A 4,992-nucleotide genomic window follows, 5' to 3' on the forward strand; every position below is an offset into this window, starting at 1 on the left:
GCGTCGGTGTCAGGGGCGAGCAGGGGGCCCTATTGGCTGCTCGGCGAGATGACGTAATATTACATGATCTCACCCACCTGCGGCGGCTGGTCGGCAAGTGGTTAAACTGATTAATGTTATTTATGGTAAGCATTTCTTTTATCTAAAGAAAATACTGTACTGTAATTCATGATAATGCATAGGCAAATCGTTGTGAATACAGAGATAATAACAACGTTGTTGTCATATCTGAGAGCCGCTCTGATGGTCTGGCCATTCCGTGCCTGTGCCAAGGGACTCCACAGTCACAGAAACTGCCAGGTTTGTTGTTTGCTATAACAAAATGGCGGTGGACCTCTAGAGGTGGCCGCTGTTGGACCTCTAGAGGTGGATTGTCACGCTGTACAGAATATGAGGCACAGTAACAGCAAAAAGCGGCCCCGGAGAACACCCGCACACACCGTGGCGGCCCGCGGAGAGACTGGAGAACACCCGCACACACCGGGGCGGCCCCTGGAGACACCGGAGAACAGTTAGTGGGGACACTCACTTGAGTATAAGCCGAGGGGGCATTTTCGGCTTAAAAAAAAAAGGGCTAAAAAATTTGGCTTATACTCGAGTGTATGTGGTAACTGTTTGTAAATCTAGTGGAAAATATATAAGATTTTGTACAATCAATAAAATATGTGGCCAGTTTAAAGCCCAATTTCAGTCCCTTAGTCCTGTCATGCATCCTGCATAAAGAACAGCACTGGACTGCAGAGTAGAATTTAACCAGGAGAGGATCAGTGCTGGAACATAGAAGATCATTAAACCCGAAAGAGGACCCGAGCTGTAACAAAAACCATCATTCAACCTGAAAGAGAACAGTTGCTGCAACATAAAGCATCATTCAACCTGGAGGAGGACTGGCACTGGACCACATTGCATCATTTAACTCAGAAGATTACTAGCGATGGACCACACAAAATCATTCAATTCAGAAGTAAACTGGCACAGGATCATAAGGGCATTAATCAGTTTAGAAGTAAACTGTTGCTAGAATATAGAGCATCATTCATTCCAGAAGAGGGCCAGCACTGGACCACAGCACATTGTTCAATCCAAAAGAGTAACTGCCCTGGGTTGCGGATTCCATCCAGAATAGGTCCTGGGAAATAGAACATCATTAAACCATTAAGAGAATTGGCTCTGGATCGCAAAATACCATTCAACCCAAAAGGGAATCAGGGATGGAACATGGAGCACCAGTTAACCTGAAAGAGGACCTGTGCTGTAACATAAGACCATAATTTAGCCTAGAAGAGGACCATGGACCATGAAGCATTATTTAACCCACAAGAGGACCAGCACTGGATAACAGTGCATCATTCTAACCAGAAGAATACTGATGCTGGACCACGCAGCATCCTCCAATCCAGAAGAGGACTGACACTGGACCACAGGGAATTAAACAGTTTAGAAGTGAACTGTTACTGGAACATAGAGCATCATTCAGCCCAGAAGAGGACTGGCACTGGACTAAAGATCATCATTTATAGATCATAGGTGTATTGATGGACGGGGCTGAGTTGGAAGGGCCTGGCTTTGTCACTTCATGTCCTCAGTGGTCAGCCACCCCCAACTCTAGTGTGACCCAGTTTTTTTTATGGCCCTGCGGGCTCTTCCTCCTCCCTCTTTCCGCCATACTGCAGACCCGGCACCATGGTGTGTATGAACGTGCTTGCCGATGCTCTTAAAAGCATCAACAATGCAGAGAAACGTGGTAAGCGCCAGGTTCTCATCAGGCCTGCTCAAAGTGATTGTGGGATTCCTTACAGTGATGATGAAGCACGGCTACATTGGTGAGTTTGAAATAATTGATGATCACAGGGCTGGAAAAATTGTTGTCAATCTTACAGGGAGACTTAATAAGTGTGGCGTCATCAGCCCCAAATTTGATGTGCAGCTAAAGGATCTGGAAAAGTGGCAGAACAATCTCCTGCCTTCACGTTAGTTTGGGTATATTGTGCTTACAACTTCTGCTGGCATCATAGACCACGAGGAAGCAAGGCGAACACACAGGAGGCAAAATCCTGGGATTCTTTTTCTAAATGTTAAAGCAGGCAGAACAATAAACTGTTACCAAAAAAAAACAAAAAAAAAACATCATCATTTAACTTGTAAGAGGACCAGTGTTGGACCACAAAGCATTATTTAATCCAAATGAGGGGCTACCATGTGTTGTGGCACATCATTAATTTCAGAACAGGTTTTGGAAAATAGAAAATTATTCAAACCTTAACCACCTCCATACAGGGCACTTTCACCCCCTTATGGCCCAAACAATTTTTCAGCTTTCAGCGCTGTCACAATTTGAATGACAATTGCGCGGTCATGCAACACTTTACCCAAATAAAATTGTTATAATTTTTTTCCCCACAAATAGAGCTCTCTTTTGGGTGTATTTGATCACCTCTGCGGTTTTTACTTTTTTTACTATAAATAAAAGAAGAGCGACAATTAAAAAAAAAAAACAATATTTTTTAGTTTTTGCTAAAATAAATATAAAAAATATATATAAAAAAAAATTCCTCAGTTTTGGCCAATACGTATTCTTCTACATATTTTTATCGTGACTGCGATATTGCGGCGGACACACCGGACACTTTTGACACTATTTTGGGACCATTCACATTTATGCCCTGTACACACGATCGGTTCGTCTGACGAAAACGAACCAATGGATTTTTTCATCAGATATTCGATGAAGCTGACTTTCATCAGTCTTGCCTACACTCCATCGGTTAAAAATCCGATCGTGTCCAATGCGGTGACGTAAAACACAACGACGTGCAGAGAAAAATGAAGTTCAATGCTTCCGAGCATGCGTCGACTTGATTCTGAGCATGCGTGGATTTTTGACCGATGGATTTCCCCATAGACGATCGTTTTTTTTTCTATCGGTTTTTTAACCATATGAAAATTTTAAAACAGGTTCAATTTTTTTCACCGATAGGAAAAAAACTGATGGGGCCCACATACGATCGGTTCGTCCGATGAAAACAGTCCATCGGTCCGTTTTCATCAGACGAACCGATCGTGTGTACAGGGCATTATACAGCGAACGGTGCTATAAATATGCACTGATTACTTTGTAAATGTGACTGGCAGGAAAGGGGTTAACACTAGGGGGCGATCAAGGGGTTAAAAGTGTACCCTAGTGAGTGATTCTAACTGTGGGGGGAGGGGACTTGAAAAAACAAACACAATGATGGTGCAAAAGAGGGAGATTTGAACCACAATACCACAAAAAGTTGACAAATAAATTGTTATAAAAAGGGAAGGGGAGGAAGGGAAACAAAAAGACCAGTAACTGGATAATAATAAAAAGGATGGTAATGAAAGTCCCAATATTTGAAGTTCGTATATAAACAGTTCAAAATTACATATACACCGTGGCAGCACTTTGGAGAGTGAAGCGAAACTCTGTAATAGCAAAAACAAAAAGAAAACATGCGCCTACTAAGTGCAGTATGTCTGATAATATGGAATTTATTAATTAATTAAAACAGCCAAATGGCTACTCACTAAAAAGTAGTACAAAATGCGCTCATAAAAAGGGGAAGTGTAGTCACTGTAGATCGTCAGCCGATGATGGTGGCTTCTCTGGTGAAGATATTGTTGGTTGCTGTCTAGGAAAGAAGCGAGGCAGAGCACTGCAGGAACAGCGAATCCCGGAAGTACCTGTTCGGCGGCATGCTTTCGGCCTGGAGCGCACACGGCTCTTGGCAACAGGAATTGACGTCAGACAGGGGCTCGTAGTGATGACGCGTTTCAATGCTTCCGCATTTTCATCAGATCTAATGGGAAGAGGCCAAGAGCACTCGGGGGGAGGGGACTGGCTGGGGGAGGTGACCGATCTGTGTCCCTATGTACAAGGGGCACAGCATCGGTCTCCTCTCCCTGACAGGATGTGGATCTCTGTGTTTACACACAGAGATCCACGGTCCTGCTCAGTTACTGGGCGATCCTGGGTTCCCCGCAGACCTCGCGGCCGCCGGGCATGTGCATTGGGTTCCCAGTAACGCGGCGGGAGCACGCGGGCGCCCCCTAGTGGCTCGGCAAAGTGAGGACGTCATATGACGTCCTCCCAGAACAAGAGCACTATCGTGCCGCCGTCAATTGACGGCGGCCGGTAGTAAAGTGGTTATAGGGATTGAAAATGATCACCTTGTAAAACAACCTATTCAGTTTAAAACTGAAATGAAAGGCAAACATTTGTGTATAGATATAAAAAAACATTATAAATACCCTTTCTTACTTTTTTATAAGTGATCACATTCCCTCTGTTGGGGAAGGAGAAGCAACAGAACACTGATCTTCCCAGTGAATGACTGTGTAGGGGAGGTGTGCCAGGACAAGTTTGATCAATGAAGGAGAGCAGCCTGAGTTCCCAGCACAGCTAGGGAACTGACCACGGTGAGCTCTCCTGCCTAGTGTGCTCAGTTTCTAACAGGGGGTCTGGCAGGAACACCAGGTATTTCACACAAAGGAAGCAATTAAAAAAGAACAGGAGACTTTGTCATACAAGTACATGCTACAGCAGGCAATTACCAGGAATTTGAAATGCTGGGGTAACAAACACTTTAGGAAAATTGGTTTTGGACCACAGCATAGAGCATCATTTTACCCAGCAGAGGACCGTTGCTGGAACATAGAACATCATTCAATACAGAAGATAACTGGTGCTGGAACACAGAGCATGATTCAACTCGGAAGAGGACTTGGCACTGGATCATTGTAATACTGGAAAACATTCATATTATTGCAGATGGCACATGAAAACAATATGTCTTGTACAACAAAGCTTTGAATGGACTTTGATGTGAAGGAAATTACAGTGTTCACAGCCAGTCTGCAGTAAATATGGCTAGAACAAGCCATAAGGGCATTATCATCTAACCAGCAGGACTCCTGAGGATATTCAACTGCCCCCTCACACCTGGCCAGCATGGTGTCTGATGGGCGATG

General features: G+C 44.1%; 1 pseudogene; it reads left to right on the forward strand.

Moving 5' to 3' along the window:
- Positions 1-1,633: 1,633 nt before the first annotated feature.
- On the forward strand, positions 1,634-2,108 carry LOC120930871 (annotated as a pseudogene).
- Positions 2,109-4,992: the final 2,884 nt, after the last annotated feature.

This window comes from Rana temporaria, chromosome 3 (assembly GCF_905171775.1).
Source record: "Rana temporaria chromosome 3, aRanTem1.1, whole genome shotgun sequence".
Taxonomy (NCBI): Eukaryota; Metazoa; Chordata; class Amphibia; order Anura; family Ranidae; genus Rana; species Rana temporaria.